This window comes from Mustelus asterias, chromosome 18, assembly GCF_964213995.1.
Source record: "Mustelus asterias chromosome 18, sMusAst1.hap1.1, whole genome shotgun sequence".
In the NCBI taxonomy this organism is placed as follows: domain Eukaryota; kingdom Metazoa; phylum Chordata; class Chondrichthyes; order Carcharhiniformes; family Triakidae; genus Mustelus; species Mustelus asterias.
In genome coordinates this window covers 22322633-22343754 of record NC_135818.1, presented here as the reverse complement: position 1 = coordinate 22343754, position 21122 = coordinate 22322633, and the positions used below count along the sequence as shown (strand labels likewise).

At 42.8% G+C, this 21122-nt stretch overlaps 1 protein-coding gene across 1 annotated transcript in view; it reads left to right on the top strand.

The window, feature by feature from the left end:
- Positions 1–21122, top strand: part of LOC144506994 (regulator of microtubule dynamics protein 3-like) — a 274325-nt gene that overhangs the window by 169412 nt on the left and 83791 nt on the right. The window lies entirely within an intron of this gene.

The following is a 21122-nucleotide window of genomic DNA, read 5'->3' as shown; positions in this document are numbered from 1 at the left end:
AGGTATTAAATGAGTACTTTGCGTCAATATTCACCAAAGAGAAGGACTTGGTTTATGATGTGTCTGGGGAAGAGTACGTAGATAGTTTGGGTCATGTTGCGATCAAGAAAGAGGAGGTATTGGGGTTCTTGAGAAACATTAAGGTAATCAAGTCCTCAGGATCTGGTGGAATATACCCCAAAATACAAGGGAGGAAATTGCTGGGGCCTTGAGAGAAATCTTTGTATACTCACTGGCTACAGGGGAGGTCCCAGAAGATTAGAGAATAGCCAATGTTGTTCCTTCGTTTAAGAAGGGTAGCAAGAATAATCGAGATAATTACAGGCCGGTGAGCCTTGCGCCAGTGGTAGGGAAATTATTGGACAGGATTTACTCCCACTTGGAAATAAGTGGACCTATTAGCGAGAGGCAACATGGTTTTGTGAAGGGGAGGTCGTATCTCACTAACTTGATCGAGTTTTTCAAGGAAGTGACGAAGATAATTGATGAGGGTAGGGCCATGTTGTCTACATGGACTTCAGTAAGGCTTTTGACAAGGTCTCTCATGGCAGACTTGGACAGAAGGTGAAGTCACACGGATCAGAGGTGTGCTGGCAAAGTGGATACAGAATTGGCTCGGTCATAGAAGACAGAGGGTAACAATGGAAAGGTGCATTTCTGAATGGAGGGCTATGACAAGTGGCATTCCTCAGGGATCAGTGCTGGGACCTTTGCTGTTTGTAATATATATAAATGACTTGGAGGAAAATGTAACTGGTTTGATTAGTAAGTTTGTGGATGACACAAAGGTTGGTGGAATTGCGGTTAGCGATGAGGACTGTCAGAGGATACAGCAGGATATAGATCGGTTGGAGACTTAGGTGGAGAGCTGGCAGATGGAATTTAATCCAGACAAATGTGAGGTAATGCATTTGGAAGGTCTAATACAGATGGGAAATATACAGTAAATGGCAGAACCCTTAAGAGTGTGGCTAGGCAGAGGGATCTGGGTGTACAGGTACACAGGTCACTGCAAGTGGCAACACAGGTGGAGAGGGTAGTCAAAAAGGCATATGGCATGCTTGCCTTCATAGGCCGGGGCATTGAGTTTAAAAATTGGCAAGTCGTTGCAGCTTTATAGAACCTTAGTTAGGCCGCACTTAGAATATAATGTTCAATTTTGGTCGCCACATTACCAGAAGGATGTGGAGGCTTTGGAGAGGGTAGAGAAAAGATTTATCAGGATGTTGCCTGACATGGAGGGTATTAGCTATGAGGAGAGGTTGGAGAAACTTGGTTTGTTTTCACTGGAACGACAGAGGTTGAGGGGCGACCTGATAGAAGTCTACAGGATTATGAGGGGCATGGACAGAGTGGATAGTCAGAATCTTTTTCCCAGGGTGGAAGAGTCAATTACTAGGGGGCATAGGTTTAAGGGGCAAGGTTTAAAGAAGATGTACGAGGCAAATTTTTTACACAGAGGGTGGTGGGTGCCTGAAACTCACTGCCGGGGGAGGTAGTGGAAGCAGATAACGTAGTGACCTTTAAGGGGCACCTTAATACATACATGAATAGGAAGAGAATAGAGAGATATGGTCCCCGGAAGGGTAAGGGGTTTTAGTTCAGTCGGGCAGCATGGTCGGTGCAGGCTTGAAGGGTCAAAGGGCCTGTTCCTGTAATTTTCCTTGTTCCTTGTTCTAAGTACAACTGAGTTCTCGTTCCATTTCCAAATATTGTAAAGTGAGTGACACCATCTGTATATGTTGCTAATATCCAAATAATTAAAAAAGGTGCTGATCAACTCAAAGATTAATGTATTTCATTAAAAAGACTAATTGCCCTCTTAATGGGTGACTGAATTACTGAATTTGTATGTGTGTGAGCTGATCTAACATCCATAGAGGTTAAATACAACCCTCTTGCTTCAAAATAGTTTGCTGTTTTTTATAGTTGGCTGCAAATTGCATTGAGTTGGTTCAAAAGGAAATACTTAAATCACAACCTTGGGATACCCCAAATCCTTTACAGCCAATCAAATATTTTTGAAATGTGGTCACTGTTGTAATGTTGGAACTATTGGGAGATTAGAATTTGTCCTGTATACAGTTCTCTTGTTCTTGCTTCTTTTCTCCTAAAGTAACAAACCTGTACTTTTAAGAAAACCAGAGACTTGCATGTCTGTGGAATAGCTGTAATGATCTGTTGGGATTTTGATTAAAGTTGCATTCTATATCTCCTTCATTAGACTAATAATCTAAAATATTGCAACTGTCTATCATATAGTAAGAAGTCTCACAACACCAGGTTAAAGTCCAACAGGTTTATTTGGTAGCAAATATTTGCTACCAAATAAACCTGTTGGACTTTAACCTGGTGTTGTGAGACTTCTTACTGTGCTTACCCCAGTCCAACGCCGGCATCTCCACATCATGACTATCATATCCAGCAGTTGTAATTCCATTAGAATAACAGGCAGGATTTTACGGCCTCGCTCATCCCGAAACCATAAAATCCCGGTCAACGGACTTTCCACTGTCCGATTCTCACGGCAGGCAGGGTGGTAAAATTCTGGCCTACCCAAGTCAGTGAAAACTGAACAGGAATTTCACTGGCATAACTCTCACCTGATTTTTTTTTTGTTGTTTAAATCATGAGCAAGTTGACAGAAATATGCGAAACCTTTTATGCAAAATTCTGTATGCAGCCATCTGAATTGAAACGTGTTTATTGAGAATAATGGATGCAAAATACTAATTTTAAGACCACTATCCAATGGAGAGATTTAAATTACATGCCAAACCATATGAGAACAAAGTTGGATTGCTTTATAATTAAATGTTTGAATGCTTCATGGGTTTCAAATTAGTCTGAGGTACTAATTACATATATTGCTTATATTTGTTTTTATTTGTGTTGTTTCTGACATAGTTTTTATTTTTGACTTTTACCTTCCTTTGCTACAAAGATTTTCTTCCTTGCTGTTCTGAAGGCACTGCCTTCTGCTGAGGTATTGATCCCCTGCCTTCATTTGGCATTCACATGCATACATAAAAGATTTTCACAGTAACTTCACTGTTAATGTAAGCCTACTTGTGACACGAATAAATAAACTTAAACACATCAGCAGAAGCCACTGCTATCAGTAGTGGGAACCTGAGCCGATTTTATGGGCTAAATTTTCCCAGCCCCATGATGGTGTGGTAGGAGGGGGAAGCCACAGGGGGTCAGCTCCTTGAAGCATTTCCTGCTGCTAGGGATCTTTCTCTGGGATGGCCTGGGAAGTGCACCAACCGGCCACTGCATGGAGGAGAGCAGCCAATTTGCATAGTTAAACCCCAATTTGGGGTGATTTTTCTGGTGGGTATGGAAGCTATAAGCTCAATGGAGGTCGCCACCCTTCATAAGACTGTAGGTGTCATGGGAGCCAAAGACTCCATACTGTAAAAGAGGAGGCTCCAATAATGAAAAGGCAATCGCTGAGTGAGTCCAATCCAGTGGATGGGTTTCACCACTAGCCTGTTTCATATACCTGTCAAGATATCAGCTATTTGATGCTTGATGTACAAGCCACTGAGAGTGCCTCATGGTCCCTGATTTGCCTCAGCAGTGTCTACCTCCCACTGGGACTACAGGTTCCAGAATTGCTGGTGCTGTACTTGGGCGAGTAGTACTGGGAAATTGTTCACTATCCTTACCAGTAAGCCACGCATGGAGACAGGTAATTTGGAGGCTTGCTCCTGAAAGAGTGTGCAACCCGACTTGCTGCCAGAAAGTGTGGTCTCATGACCTCAGTTTGGTTCTGAGTCGGGGCTGGGAGAACTTAAAAGATACCATAATCCAAGAAAAAAGTCATTTGCCACTTGAAAACATTTGAGTAAATAAATGAAAGGCAATACGGATTTGTTAAAGCAAATTTTGTTCAGCTAACAATTGAGTTCTTTGAAGTACTGGAAACAATTGATGAGGGTGTTGTAGTTGATGCTCTGTATGTGGTATTTCAAAAAGTGTTTGTCAAAAGTACCACATAATAGACTTGTTAGCAGAATTGAAGCACGTGAGATTAAAGGGATATTAGTTGAATTGATTCAAATTTAGTTAAAGGACATAAAACAGTGACTTGTATTGAACAGATGTTTTTCAGCCTGGAAGGAAGTATGCTGTCCTTCAGGGGGTCAATATTCGGACCGTTGCTTTTTTGAGCTTTACAAATGACCTGAGCTTGGGTGTGTAAGGCATAATTCCAAAGCTCTCAGATGACAAAAACTCAAAATGTAGAAACAGTGTGGAGGATAGTAACAAATTTCAGCAGGCTTCAGGCAGACCGATGAAATAGGCAGACACATGGCAGATTAAATTTAATGCTGAGAAATGTGAAGTGATTAATTTTACTCAGAAGAATGAGGAGAGACAGTATAAACTAAGCAGTACAATTTTAAAGAGTGATTCAAGAACAGGCTGACCTGGGATTGGATGCATAAGACAAATTGAGAAGGCTTTTAAAAAGCTATACAGGATGCATAGATTTGTAAATAGAGACATCGGCCTGAGTTTTCGCAGGAACAGAAATGCCTTAGCCAAGATGGCACTGGAACCCCAATTCCATAAGTCCCACCCCCAAACCTGTACCAGTACCCCACATTCTCGTTGGGGCAGAGTGGGGAAAAGGGACAGGAAGAATTTGTAGTTCAAGTGTGTAAAGGTGTAGTTCCCTTCAAACACATCCAATTTTAGTTACTGGGATTTCCAAAACATGACTCGTGGGCTTTAGACATTTTGAAGAAAAGGTCTTGAGCTGCTGAAGTTATTTGGAGGGTTCAAGTACCCTTTTGGAGTGGTCGGGTACCCTTTTAGAGTGGTCGGGTACCCTTTTGGAGGGGCCTTGAAGACAATGCAGATTGACTTAAATGACGCCGGTGATGAAAGACTATGGAGAGACTGGAGAAACGGGCTGCTCTTAGAACAGAAAATAATATGGGGTGATTTGATCAAGATGTTCAAAATTAGGAAGAGTTTTCATAGAGTAACTAAGGAGGAACTGTTTCCATTGGCAGAATGGAGGTGATGTGAGGAAAAGAAATTTTGTGCAGCAGGTTGCTATGATTTCAAATGCATTGCCCTGAAGAGTGTGGAAACAGATTCAATGATAACTTTCAAAAGGGAATTGGATAAAGCCACAAACAGGGATAATGCAGGGCTATGGGGAAAGAGCAGCGGAATGAGACAATGGAGAGCTATATTCATGAGCCGGCACAAGCATAATAGGCCAACTGTACAGCATTGTTCTTTGATTCTATTCTATAAAGCAGGATGACACTCCATTTGTATTACTGAGGGAGTACTACATCATCATGTGCTGTCTTTCAGGTAGGTGGTGAACTATAAATCATGTTTGCCTTTTCCAGTGACACTATTTGTAGAAGACATGGGTGCCAGAGGGCATTTCATTTTCAACTACATGAAGAAACTCTGATCTTACTGGTTTTTTTGGGATCTTGTTGTGCTCAAAAGCTACTACACTTCAAAGTAATGCTTTCAAATGTTTCTAAGAGCCCACATTAAGGCACAATATCAAAGTATTGATTTTCTGCATGTAAGTTTAGATTAATTACAGGGGTGCAAGAGGTTAACAGAAATCAATGTTGTATCTGTGGAGTTTGAAAACTTTATTGTACTTTCTTGGGGACCGAGTGCTTTTGTGTATTTGTTTTATAGAAACTTATTTTTTACTTTGTGATTGTTGGCGGTCTGTTCTGGCAGTTCATGTGCATGGTGATACACAAGATTTACTGAAAAAGAGGAGGCTGTTGTTGCCTTTGGCAGAGACCAGCACTGCTACCTTGGAGGTGCAAGACTATGGAGAGCTGTATTTCTTACATTTGGGCAGCCCATGGGGTGCACTAAATGCGATCAGAACCAGTTTAAAGGGAGTCAGCCAAAGTACAAGCCTCAGGGCTGGGTATTGTATACGGTACTGTGGGATCTCAGCTGTGCAACTGTGCAGACACACTGGCTCCTGCCTCCTCCCCCTACACCCGATCCAATCCTATGTATCATCCTCTTACAAAATAAAACAGAGCTAAAGCTCCCTCACTTCTCCCTCTTTCACCAAGCAAGCGCCTACGCTTCCTCACCCCCACTCAACCTTTGCACGAAACACCACCCCCACCCCCTCAACTTTTGCACGACACACCACATAAAGAAATCAAGAGTCCCAGGAAAGGGGAGTGAAGCTTTCCAAATGTGAACAGCCATAGAACAGAACACTTTAAACTGAGAAGCTTCCAAATGACATGATGCTGAACTGTGTCTAAAAGCTGAACATTGCCTGAGTTTTAGGGATTTGGCTCCCCTGTTTAAATGACAAACAACATGAGGTTGAGCCCCAGTTGTGTAATTTTGTAGGTCAGGGACAGCTTAGTAAAGTTCTTAATCTATTTCACTTTACATGTCTCCTGAGAAGTGATTATTTTTTTGGAAGTGACTGGATTTCAGGGCTGGGGGAAAGAGTAATTTTCTTTCTGCATATAATGTATTCATTTATTTTAATTGGAATACTTCAAGTCCAATAACTTGTCATTATAGTGAGCATTTCTTGCTGTCCAACTTGAATATTTTGCATTTTTTACAACTTGAGTTGCCCATTCAGCCACCCTTGTTATGTATGTATATCAATGAGAGTACAGGCATGTGTCTATATGTTTATATATTTAAACCTCCACCAATGTTTGATGACTTGTAATTTAATTACATGTGGCACACATTTACTGGTCATGTGTCAAATATCTGGTCAACTTTCAACCGTAGGAAAGCTTCACATTTGAATTTGAAATTTGGATACTTGGGTAATAGATTTAATATTAATGTAAAGAGGTATTAATTCTGGTTTGTTCCAAAGGCTGGAACAAAACCAGAATGTGGAGATGCCGGCGTTGGACTGGGGTAAACACAGTAAGAAGTTTAACAACACCAGGTTAAAGTCCAACAGGTTTATTTGGTAGCAAAAGCCACACAAGCTTTCGGAGCTCTAAGCCCCTTCTTCAGGTGAGAACCCTGAAGAAGGGGCTTAGAGCTCCGAAAGCTTGTGTGGCTTTTGCTACCAAATAAACCTGTTGGACTTTAACCTGGTGTTGTTAAACTTCTTACTGGACAAAACCAGAAACCAGGGATAGGCTACTTGTAAACATAAAGAAATTGCAGCGTTTGCAACATACACAACTCAAGGGTATTCCATCTTGCTCATTGGGGATATTTCAGGGAGTTGTCTTTTGGCTGGCTGCTTTATTTTGGGGCATTGAATCATAGAATCCCTACAGTGCAGAAGGAGGCCATTCGGCCCACCGAGTCTGTACCGATAACAATCCCACCCAGGCCCTATCCCGTAACCTCACATATTTACCTCACTTATCCCTCTAACCTACGCATCCCAGGACACTAAGGGGCAATTTAGCATAGCCAATCAACCTAACCCGCACATCTTTGGATTGTGGGAGGAAACCGGAGTACCCGGACGAAACCCACGCAGACACGGGGAGAATGTGCAAACTCTGCACAGACAGTGGCCCAAGCCAGGAATCGAACCCAAGTCCCTGGAGCTGTGAGGCAGCAGGGCTAACCACTGTGCCACCGTGCCGCCCCAAATGTAGAAAGAAAATTACTCTTCTCCCAAACAAAAACAAACATTTCTCAGGATACAGGTAAATTGACCTTTACTCAGCTGCCTCTGACCTACAAACCTACACAACTGGGGCTGCTTATGTTTTTTTTTGTTCCTTTGGAATTGAAACATCAAGATAGATTCTATTGAAGCTAATGGGAGGAGGTGTTGGAGACCTTCAAAAATTATAAACAAAATCTTGGGAAGTTGCCAGAATGGCATGGGGAGGCTTTCCTGTTGAAGGAGACACCAGCCCACGGTTCTTTTCTCAAGGGCTACTTTTTAATTTGCTAATCTAGGGCTACATTTTGCTTTACAGGAACTCCTAGTTTATTTCTCATTAACTCCTTTATTAGGCGATGCAGTCACGTAATAACATTACCTTTTGTATTTGTTTTTTAGGGTTTCCTCCTTTAGATAGATATATAGTTATATCTCTTAACTTGGAATCTGTAAGTAAAATGTTTTAATTTCTTAAGAATAAATCTCCCATACCCCACCTCTATTTAATTGAGAATTAAAAATGTAAAGTATGAACAAAATCAACAATACATATAGATATAAATTATGCAACTAAAATGTTAAAAAATATAACTTTTAGAATAATTGGAAAAGGGTATGGCTTAATATTTACATTCATATATTCAGCTGAAGATATAATAACACACATAAAATAAACTAAAAAAATATTTCTTGCATGAAAAGACGGTGAAGAGACCGAGCAGGGAGATGGGACAGCTATAGATGAGTGCAAGAGACAGTTAGGACTCCAGGCATGATTTAAATGAAATAAAAATTAATCAAACTGGCAAATACAGAAAGGAGGTGTGAAACAAAATGGATGGGATTTTCCCCCAACATTTCTAAGTGTCGAATCAGCTAGAAAACTGGAGTTTTTCACACCGTCATTTCGGCATGCTCTTATTGCAACTTTCAACACTCATTGCAATGAGAGAGCCTCCATGCGAGTCATGCTCAGGGCCTGGGCACACAGAACTCTCCTGGAGCCAAGGAAACAGCCAGCCACCAGCCAGGTGCTGAACCACTGGAAACAGTTCTCCGAAGGCTGCTGGAGATGCAGAAACAGAGCCAGGGATTGCAGGAGGAGCTGTCAGCAACATTCCTGCAACTGCAAGGCTGTTTTGAGGAGTTCCATATCCTTGAGACACAGGAGATGGTGCCGGCATTGTGTGACACTCAGGCCAACACTGCAAGAGTGGTGACCACAGAGGAAAGCCTGGGGTACAAAATGGTTGCCATTGGTGACAGGGTCCAAAGCCTAGTTGAGGATCTCAGAAGCATGCTCAAGACACAGCGGGCCACGGCTGTGGGCCTTCCGATTCCCCCCTTCCTGACACTGGTGCCTCTTCTGGACAGTGGGATGAACAGAGTGGCATGGCTACATCTTGACACCCAAATGTTGGCTGGGGCCCTCCAGGTCCCATCCCCAAGTGGACACTCAGCCAGGGCATCACAGGCCACAGAGCGGGGAACAGAGCTGGCGGCCTCTGCGTCTGATATGCACCCTGGGGGGGCACCTAGACATAGTGGTAGGACATCTAAGGTTAAGAAGTTGTAAGGTCACCAAGAAGGCATGGGTGAAGGCATGCACTAGTTGGGGTTCTGTTAATTAACACTTAGAAAATCACTATTAAATGTCGTGGCATCCCACAGCTGTGACTAATCTGTCGGTGATCCGCTCCCCACAGGGATGACCACACCCTGACCGAACAATAGAGTGCAGAGCATTGTTCTATGTGAGACAGGCTTTGCCCACTGAGTCTGCGATCCTCAGTTCCCTGCACCTGTGCCAGACCCTGGACTGTCATGGTACTCCAAGCACTCATCCAAAGCAGTCTCGGCAGTGAGAGCCCTGTAGGTCCACAGTTATAGACAGACTGGCATGCACCACCACATCCGCCCCAAACCCCGGGACATGGGACTGGACAGTGGTGTCCCAACCCTCACTAAGACGTGGGCCTGGGGGAGCATACAGGTAGCTTTGAGAAGGTCCCTATTGTTAACTCCTGAAACACAGAAGTGAGTGCACCCACCTAGATGTCTAGTGCACTGGTTTCCAGGTGTAGCTTGCAGTTCAAATGGACAGTGGAGAAGCACCCTCGTGAATGTCACAAGATGCGTGGCTATTGTAGGGAGCACTGCAGGATCCATGCAGTGTGAGGAGCCGTGTTATCGCCAGCTGAGCTCTTTTGATTGCTTGTTACTGTTAGTGGAGTCTGGGATGGAATATCAGCAGTCAGCCACAGAGTCTCTCCAGCAGACAGATGGCAAGGTAACTATAGCGACATCAGTGGGGTAAGAGTCGAACTCATAAGCAATACCTTGGGGGTCATTCAGTGACCAGGGGGAATGCGCACAACACAAGCCCCAAGCCAGCGGCGACCCCCGACATGAAGACTCTGCCAGAATGAGCCCCCCCAAACCCCTGCACCCATGTGTAAGAGGAATTTTCCAGGGTGCCCCTCTGGGAGGTCTTGTACTCAGCTGAACTCAACCAATGTAGAGACCATGAAAGACAGCATGTAGTTAAAAAGCGAAAAGAAGTTTATTGCTAATGCATGTATTAGGAGAAAAGATAGTAAGCATCGGCTACCCTTTCTGATGTAACAGTGCAAGTGTGAAGTTGATGTGCTCTTCTGAACATAAGGGATAGGATCTACAAATATTTGGATAGACAGGGACTTATTAGGGAGAGTCAACATGGCTTTGTGCGTGGTAGGTCATGTTTGACCAATCTATTAGAGTTTTTCGAGGCGGTTACCAGGAAAGTGGATGAAGGGAAGGTGGTGGATGTTGTCTACCTGGATTTCAGCAAGGCCTTTGACAAGGTCCCTCATGGGAGGTTAGTTAGGAAGGTTCAGTTGCGAGGTATACATGGGGAGGTAGTAAATTGGATTAGACACTGGCTCAATGGAAGAACACAGGAAGAGTTTTAACAACACCAGGTTAAAGTCCAACAGGTTTATTTGGTAGCAAATGCCATTAGCTTTCGGAGCGCTGCTCCTTCGTCAGATGGAGTGAAAATCTGCTCTCAAACAGGGCACAGAGACACAAAATCAAGTTACAGAATACTGATTAGAATGCGAATCTCTACAGCCAACCAGGTCTTAAAGATACAGACAATGTGAGTGGAGGGAGCATTAAACACAGGTTAAAGAGATGTGTATTGTCTCCAGACAGGACAGCCAGTGAGATTCTGCAAGTCCAGGAGGCAAGCTGTGGGGGTTACTGATAGTGTGACATAAATCCAACATCTCGGTTTAGGCCGTCCTCATGTGTGTGGAACTTGGCTATCAATTTCTGCTCAGCGACTCTGCGCTGTCGTGTGTCGTGAAGGCCGCCTTGGAGAACGCTTACCCGAAGATCAGAGGCTGAATGCCCGTGACCACTGAAGTGCTCCCCCACAGGAAGAGAACAGTCTTGCCTGGTGATTGTCGAGCGGTGTTCATTCATCCGTTGTCGTAGCGTCTGCATGGTTTCTCCAATGTACCGTGCCTCGGGACACCTTTTCCTGCAGCGTATCAGGTAGACAACGTTGGCCGAGTTGCAAGAGTAGGTACCGTGTACCTGGTAGATGGTGTTCTCACGTGAGATGATGGCATCCGTGTCGATGATCCGACATGTCTTGCAGAGGTTGCTAAGGCAGGGTTGTGTGGTGTCATGGTCACTGTTCTCCTGAAGACTGGGTAGTTTGCTGCGGACAATGGTCTGTTTGAGGTTGTGCGGTTGTTTGAAGGCAAGAAGTGGGGGTGTGGGGATGGCCTTGGCGAGATGTTCGTCTTCATCAATGACATGTTGAAGGCTCCGGAGGAGATGCCGTAGCTTCTCTGCTCCGGGGAAGTACTGGACGACGAAGGGTACTCTGTCCACCATGTCCCGTGTTTATCTTCTGAGGAGGTCGGTGTGGCTTTTCACTGTGGCGTGTCGGAACGCTGAAAGATGCCCTCATAAGAACAGGATATGGCGCTTGACTCATCGATCGACAGTTCCGATGCGCCACCCCACACCATCCCCACACCCCCACTTCTTGCCTTCAAACAACCGCACAACCTCAAACAGACCATTGTCCGCAGCAAACCACCCAGCCTTCAGGAGAACAGTGACCACCACACCACACAACCCTGCCACAGCAACCTCTGCAAGACGTGCTGGATCATCGACACGGATGCCATCATCTCACGTGAGAACACCATCTACCAGGTACATGGAACCTACTCTTGCAACTCGGCCAACGTTGTCTACGTGATACACTGCAGGAAAGGATGTCCCGAGGCATGGTACATTGGGGAAACCATGCAGACACTACAACAACAGATGAATGAACACCGCTTGACAATCACCAGGCAAGACTGTTCTCTTCCTGTGGGGGAGCACTTCAGCGGTCACGGGCATTCAACCTCTATCTTCGGGTAAGCGTTCTCCAAGGCGGCCTTCATGACACACGACAGCGCAGAGTCGCTGAGCAGAAACTGATAGCCAAGTTCCGCACACATGAGGACGGCCTAAACCGGGATGTTGGGTTTATGTCACACTATCAGTAACCCCCACAGCTTGCCTCCTGGACTTGCAGAATCTCACTGGCTGTCCTGTCTGGAGACAATACACATCTCTTTAACCTGTGCTTAATGCTCCCTCCACTCACATTGTCTGTATCTTTAAGACCTGGTTGGCTGTAGAGATTCGCATTCTAATCAGTATTCTGTAACTTGATTTTGTGTCTCTGTGCCCTGTTTGAGAGCAGATTTTCACTCCATCTGACGAAGGAGCAGCGCTCCGAAAGCTAATGACATTTGCTACCAAATAAACCTGTTGGACTTTAACCTGGTGTTGTTAAAACTCTTACTGTGTCTACCTCAGTCCAACGTCGGCATCTCCACATCAATGGAAGAAGCCAGAGAGTGGTTGTGGAGGATTGCTTCCCTAAGTGGAGGCCTGTGACTAGTGGTGTGCCGCAGGGATCGGTGTTGGGTCCATTGTTGTTTGTCATCTATATCAATGATCTGGATGATAATGTGGTAAATTGGATCAGCAAGTTTGCTGATGATACAAAGATTGAAGGTGTAGTGGACAGTGAGGAAGGTTTTCAAAGCTTGCAGAGGGATTTGGACCAGCTAGAAAAATGGGCTGAAAAATGGCAAATGGAATTTAATGCAGACAAGTGTGAGATATTGCACTTTGGAAGGATAAACCAAAGAAGAATGTACAGGGTAAATGATAGGACTCTGAAGAGTGCAGTTGAACAGAGGGATCTGGGAATACAGGTACAGAATTCCCTAAAAGTGACGTCACAGGTGGATAGGGTTGTAAAGAGTACCGTTGGTACATTGGCCTTTATAAATCGGAGTATTGAGTATAAAAGTTGGAGTGTTATGGTAAGGTTATATAAGGCATTGGTGAGGCCGAATTTAGAGTGTTGTGTACATTTCTGGTCACCTAGTTATAGGAAGGATGTAAATAAGGTTGAAAGAGTGCAGAGAAGGTTCACAAGGATGTTGCCGGGACTTGAGAAGATGAGTTACAGAGAGAGATTGAATAGGTTGGGACTTTATTCCCTGGAGCGTAGAAGAATGAGGGGAGATTTGATAGAGGTGTACAAAATTTTGATGGGTATAGATAGAGTGAATGCAAGCAGGATTTTTCCACTGAGGCTAGGGGAGAAAAAAAACCAGAGGGCATGGGTTAAGGGTGAAAGGAGAAAAGTTTAAAGGGAATATTAGGGGGGGCTTCTTCACGCAGAGAGTGGTGGGAGTGTGGAATGAGCTACCGGATAAAGTGGTAAATGCTTTTAACATTTAAGAAAAACTTGGACGGGTTCATGGGTGAGAGGGGTGTGGAGGGACATGGTCCAAGTACAGGTCAGTGGGACTAGGCAAAAAATGGTTCGGCACAGACAAGAAGGGCCAAAAGGCCTGTTTCTGAGCTGTAATTTTCTATGGTTCTAACACTTTGATTCCCCGTCCAGCTTGTCACCCAAACTGGAGGGTCCGATTATAATATTACACATTATTGCTACCTTAGCTGATAACGCTCTACCTGTCAGTAGAATTAGGAGCTCATTAGCGCATTGCACCTGAAAGTTCTTCCCTCGTTATTAGGAAACCAAACTACATAAATCCGTTAGATTCAAGGATACTGCTATCACCTGCAAATTTTAATTGATAGGCAAGAGAATTGACTCCCCTTATGTCCAGTCCCATTATCATCATGAGAAACCATACCAACCTCATTACCCATGAGCTGATGCATTCCTGTATATTCCAACGCCCTGATTAACTTGCAACTGCCTGACTGAAGCTGATAAGGAGAACTGCTCTCTCTGTACTCCATTATCTCAAAAGAATTTGACCTGTCGTCTACTGTCTATTTCCCATCATGCTGAGCAGTTAGATCGCCCATTGACCAAGGTTTACAAAACACATTAAGAATACAGTTTAATTTCATAATACTTGGTTAAATTATGGTTATACAGACAATACCTTTGCATATTGTATTAGGCACATGGTGAATCCTTATTCTATATATAAGACATCTTGTAATCTTTACCTTAACCTAGTCTACTTATGATAGTAAATTTAAAATGAGCGGCTTTTATTTTATAAGTTTTATATTACTCTCCTTCACCATGCAAGTCACCCACCCCACCATGGCAGTGGCTGAAACCCTCCCCTCAGTACCCCTGGGGTTGGTGCTCAGTGGTACGCAATTCCGAGTTCCCCATTGTACAGCAGATCGTGCCAGTAAAAAGGGGCTTGGAAGATAGCAAACCATTTTGTGCGGGCGTAAATCGGATTTTTAGCAACTCAAGCTATTTTCCCAGCTCACCACGCTGATCAATGGGTGCGGCGAGGTGATAAGATTGCGCCCATTATTTGTGAAGAGGTGGAGGTGCCAAATGGGAGCAGAGAAGGCTGTCCACACCCCACATCAGAGCCTGTGGGAGTCACAGTTGGTGGAAACAGCTTGTAGATCTGATATTTGTAAATGTTTGAGCTTGTATGTAGGATATACTAAAATATCATAATTAATTAAATTGGTGTATGTGCAGTACAGACAGAAAGGCTGCAAAATTTGGTGCACCTTGAACTATGAAGCCTCTGATGCTGCATAATTGCATCATTGAGTGCGCAACAGAAACAAGCCACTTGGCACAACTGCTCGAGTGTCCTTGTACCTCTCTTCAGCATACCCTTCTATTCTTTTCCCCTTCATGCTTTTAACTCCCCTTTAAGCTCATCTGTGCTTCAACTATTTCATGAGGTAGCAAGTTTTATATTCTAGCCACTCTTTGGGGAATAAAGTTTCTCCTGAAATTCCTGTTAAATTTGTTAGTGACTATCTTATGGCTGTGGCCTTTATGTCATGTCATTTGTGCTTTACCTGAAGGCAGTCCTTGTCTCATTGTCTGCTGAAGCTTCATTCTGAGCCATTTGCTTAGCAGTTTTTTGTCAGTAGTTTGCCATTGCCTTCCATTTTCAGGGGCAGGGTGAGGAGGCAGGTTCCTAATTCCTGCACGCAAAGTGTAAATGTAAATTGTCACCAACGGTGGTCCCAGCACTGATCCTTGTGGACCACCACTTCTCACTTTGGCCATTCTGAGTAGCTAACCTTAACCTCTCTACTTTCTGTTTCTTGACCCCTGTCATTCATTTTACTACCTGTCTCCTGATAGCTGGTTGTAGAAATGAAACTGTTGGCGTGGCTGTGACTATGGTGGCTAACAATCAATAGGATTTCCAACTCTTTAGGGTTGGCCTGGAGTCTCCGGGAGTTGAAGAACAATCCCCTGGACACTCCTCTGTGCAAATCTGGAGAAAAATCATCGGAACATTATTCAAGCTTTTTTGTCATTTTCTTTGAACATTTCTCCTTGCCAGATATAAAAGTATTGAAAATGAGAAGTCAAGCCTCATCTAATTGGTCTAGGAAGGCAGTGTGCCACAAGAATGGATGTCTTGGTGACTAACAGCAAGAGTGTGGGGGCAAGTCATGTGACAAAACTGCCAGGAATACATTTAATCGCAGTTGGCATTCCTAATAACAAACTGCTCATTTAGGACATCCTATTGAAATGCCTCCTAGAGACGTGATGGAAAATATGTAGTGCAAAAAAGGTATGCTGTAATGGGTTTACCAATATTAATATATCACTGAAGGGTTTCTTACCTGCTCTGCTATTGTTGTGTTGTACTTTCCCTCCTTATCTCTGCTCTGCTTCTCTTAATCTTTTTGTGTCAATTACCATCCTCAGCTTCCTCCTCTCTTTTCTTTCTTTTTGAAAGGATGGTGGATTGGTGCAGTAATGTAATGATCAACAACGAAAGGCTACATTGACTCTGCATTTCTGTCTCTCTCCCTGTAATCACTCTCCATTCTACTCTCCTTCCCTTCTGATGCCCACCTGCCTCTCGCTCACCCACTCTGTTGCCTCCTACCCACTCTCACCTTGGTCTATCTGCTCCTCTGGTCACCTTCCCCTCACCTCTTCCTTTCTCCCCTGCCCCACTCTCCCCTACCCCACTCTCCCCTACCCATTCCACACTCTCTCTCTCTCCTTCCTTGCCCTCTCTCACACCTCCTCCTCTCTCAGGGATGGAGCAGCTACCCACCCACAAAGCAGCAGGCAGTTTGTTAAAGTAATTCAGAGGCCAATTAAGGCAGTTGATCAGAGATCAACTGGAATTTTGCAGTCAGCCTGCAAGCCCCCACATTGCCATATTCACCAAAGACACGTTTCTCTAGCATTGCACTGAAAGATATAAAAAGCACTTTAATGTTTGCCATTTTTCTTCAGTAATAGCCAAGTTCTAATATAAATTATGTATGTGGCGAATAAGATGTAGCCAAGTTGCACATGGTTCAGAACCAGATTTGCAATGAAAGGGCTCCTTTAGCCCTTAGGTGAGATCCAGAGCAACTGTGAAGTGGATTTGAAGCTGTAAGGGAAAGAGGCTGCAAGCTGAGACTGATCCACTCTGTATCAGACAGTCACTGAGCACTCTGAAGGAGAGGTAGCCCCACAGCAAGCATGCCTCTTTGCCAAAACCTCTTACGTAAGGACTGAATTAAACAGTTATTGTCAAGTGCTATGCTGTAATGGACTTGACTGGGCAATTTTGTAAAGTAAATCCCTCCATGACTTGCTAACAAATGCTTGCATTTATGTAGCATTTTAACATGGGGAAACACACAAGATGTTTCACAAAGTGGAATTGAACGAATATTGGAATTTATCTAATCCAGGAAGGTTTGCACTTGGCATGGAAATCAAAGAGATTTCAGTCCATCTGACTAGTTGAAGAATAGAATACACAGTTTACTATTCTATATCTCTCCTGCTCCTAATCATTGTCCAGTGACTCTTACTGAAAAGTACACTTGCATTTGAATTGAGCAAGAGCAGGATCTGGCGCTCCTGTTATATTCTCCACCGCTGCTTAATCTATCGGCACTTGCTGTTTAGGCTTGTTGTTAAAGAACGCCCTGAGATAGGACTGTCAATTAAGGCAGAATTATACTCCAGCAAGAGTTGGTGTTTCCAAAGTAGCATGTAAGAAAAAAAAGTTATTAAAAATAGTGATCAAAGATGTGTAGGTTAGATGGGATCAGCCATAGTAAATGCGTAGGGTTAAGGAGATAGGGTGGAGGGGAGGTCCTGGGTGGCACGCTCTTTTGAAGAGACGGTGCAGACTCGATGGGCCGGATGAACTCTTTCTGCGCTGTAGAGATTCTATGGTTCTAAAAATTCACAATTCAGAAAAAATTAAATTAAACGTGTGACAAGTATTTATAAGCTTTTTTTGCAACACAGTCTGAACTGAAATGGAACTTACTAAAAGGTTAGTGTGATTGAGTCATTCATTCAGTGACATTTCAAATAACCAGTAAAGCAACAAGAGAGAAAAAGACCACAAAAATATTAGAACAGTTAATAAATGTTCACCAGTGGTCCTCAGAATCTTGTCTTAACAAAGACAAAGATTTTGGACAAGATGGGATGAACAGAAATCACTTGTGCAACATTACTCACAGGGAGCAAGCGTATCCAATCAGTTACATCGGTTTTCAACAGAAAATTAAGTCAAGCCAGTTCTGTAGGTAGACATTGAAATTCCAGATAAAATATCGTAATATTCCAAAATCCTATATTACCCATGACTTAATTATTAAATAATGATTTCTGTTATGTGGAAAGCAGTGCACACTTTCAATGTTGTGCGCCTTTCTCATGAAGAGAACATTAGTGTGTCGGTATGGTTCAGTGAGCTGAGAATAGCCTGGTAAACTTGTTCTGCATTGTCTTGGGATAGCAATTTCCATGACAGATCTTTTATATTCTGGTTGTAATTTAAAAAGTTTGCTGGTAATGTCGATTTTTTTGTACAGCTTCTAACATTCATTGTAGTTGTTGTGTTCACCTTTTCTGCATATGCTCTTTGCAACCATTATTTTATGGCTTGATGAACATCCCAATTCCTCCCACATATGTTTTTGCAAGCATAGTGGCGTTTTATTATACGATTTTTATTTTGGTTTGTAGTAATCCTATGCAGAGCTCTGACATTTCTGTTTAAACGTACCTCTTTAAAATTCAAATCATGTTTCTCGTAATATTGTATCAAATGATTCACAACATAATTGTGCATGTTTTAATACAGATGTTGTGTGTCACTATTCTTTCTTCATTTCTTGATCTAGTGTATGCATTTTATACATTCCCTATACAAATCACTGATACTTCAGTCATTTCTGCACCAAACGTGAATTTTCCAATAATTTGAAATTCAAACATCAATTGAATTAACAAATGAATTGCTTTGTACAAAAGGTAGACTGTCAGTGTATGCCATTTTACTATACAATGCATATATCTGGAGACTACATATTAATAAAGACAGTAATTGAACTTTCAGTGGTTTCCATCATTTATCATCATCTTCTATTCTTGGTATATATCTTATGACAAAGCCGCTTAATCATTTAAGTATGTCTATAGTTTGCAATAAGTTCAGAAAATAGAACAGGGTAGGGTGAGGAGGAAGAAGACAAACCTTTCCAGTTAAATGTTTGAAAAATTATGACCAGACAATTGCAACTTAATTTTTCGCCCAGAATGATAACCTTATCTACTACAAACAAACATACAAATTATAAGCAGGAGTAAACCATTTGGTCTCGCACCTACTCCACCATTTGATAAAAACTTGGCTGATCTGATTGTGGCCTCAACTCTACTTTCTTGTCTAACTCTATTTAACTTTTCACTCTCTTATTAATCAAGAATCTATCTAACTAAGCCTTAAAAATATTGAATGACCCTACCTCCACTGCCTTCTGAGGAAGAGAATTCCACATGACCCTTAGAGAAAAGCAAAATTCTCCTCATCTCCATTTTAAATGGAGATGCTAATGGAATCCCTTTGTTCTAATCTCTCCCACAAGGTGAAGCATTCTCTTGGCATCCACCCTGTCAAGTCCTCTCAGGATCATATACGTTTCAGTAAGCTCATCTCTTATTCTTCTAAACTCCAAGGGATACAGGCTCAATTTGTCCAGCCTCTCATTAGATAACCCTTCATTCGGGTATCAGTCGGGTGAACCGTCTCTGAACTGTTTCAAATGCAATTATATCCTTCCTTAAGTAAGGGGACCACAACTGTGCACAGTGGTCCAGATGTGGTCTCACACTGCCCTGTACAGCTGTGACAAAACATCACTACTTTTATGTCTAATCCTTGATGCAAGAAACACCAACATTCCATTTGCCTTCTTAAGCACTTGCTGTACCCTATATTTGGTGATTCATGTACCAGAGCATCTAGGTTTATACTGCAGAGTTCTTCAGTCTTACTCTATTGCTTTTCTAGTCTTCCTGCCAAATTGGACAAGTTCACATTTTCCCACATTGTACTCCATCTGCCAATTTTTTGCCCACTCTCTTAAAGAATCTACAAAGGATAAGTTTTTCCTCTTCATGCTGACATTTCTACCTATCTTTGTGTCATCAGCAAATTTAACTACTGTACAGTAGGTCCTTTCATACAAGTCATTGGGTGGAATTTTACAATAATTTGTCGGAGTGTCGGGCTCTGACTGAAAACCAGCATGTATCTCTCCGAGTTTTCAGACCAGAATTTTTGCACTCTGACATAAAAATCCTGGAGGTGTGTTAGAGTCGGCAAGGCTGGCTCCACCCAGATTCAGGGCGCCATCTTTAAAGGCCACCCTGAGCAACAGAAAAGTTAAAACTTCCCCTGGCCACCCACGTCCCACCCCACCACAAAGTTATCAGAGGCTACACCTGCCCATCCTCACAGTGCAATTATTGGGGGTTCGCTCACCCCACCCCATCCCAACCACCCAGCACAATCATCGAGGGCTCCCACCCCATTGCACAATCACTGAGGTCTCTTAGTCGTGAATGTTGCATCCTTCTCCCGGAATCTTTCTTTCTCAATGGAATATATCTTTGCTGATTGTTCTGAAATATCTCCTTAAATGTCTGCTACTACGTCTCTACTGTCCTATCCTTTAAACTAATTTCCCTGTTCACTTTAGTCAGCTCACTCTTCATACCCTTGTAATTGTCTTTATTTAAGGTAAGAATATTCGTATTAGACCCACTCTTCTCACCGTATTTGACTCTTGTCTGAAATATAGTTACCTTAAGAAACTCTGGCAGCATCATATGGAATATGGTTTTAAATGATAGAGGTTTTCAGAATTGCAGCTGCCTCCATCTTTGACCCCACCAATTGTCACCCCATTAGCTGTGATCTGAGTTGTGGGAAACTCTAATTATGCATTTAAAAAGGTAATTATACTGTCTTGTGACCCTTAAACTATAGTTTTAAATTCAGCATCTCATAATTATCATTGAAAAAAATCAGCAAGTCATACAAATTTAACTTCAATGTGTTTCCAGTGATGAACTGGAAATCCTTTCTTATTCTGGCATAAGTGTAAGCTTTACATAATGCTCTCCTCTGCAATAAGTTGTTGTGAATGGTTCTGTTACTTGTGTTAAGACGAAGCTCCGTATTTCAGTTTGGCAACAGCACCAAAAAGTCTTTACCAAATGCTTGTTGGTGTTGGCAGCTGAACTCCTGATATAAGAAATCTGTATAATGGATGTTCTTAACACGGATGATTAGCTGCTCCCTCTCTAAGTTCCCTCTCCAGATCTGTAAAATGTATTCTTTCAGCCAACTTAGGGTGGTTTGAACTTTGAGAAACCAAATACGTTCCCAGCATTTTTTTCTGGTTTTATTTTTATTTCTTTTCAGAAGACATATTTTCATACTGCCAAGGGCATTGCCTTCCTTCTACTTACAGGACATTTGTCTTTGTGGTTTGTCCAACTGGGAAAATTCTATAGAAAGTCAGCCTGTTCCCTCGAATGTCAGGATGTCTGACAGTTTCAGACTATGCTCGATAGTTTGATATTTTATTCATTCCAGAATGTCACATA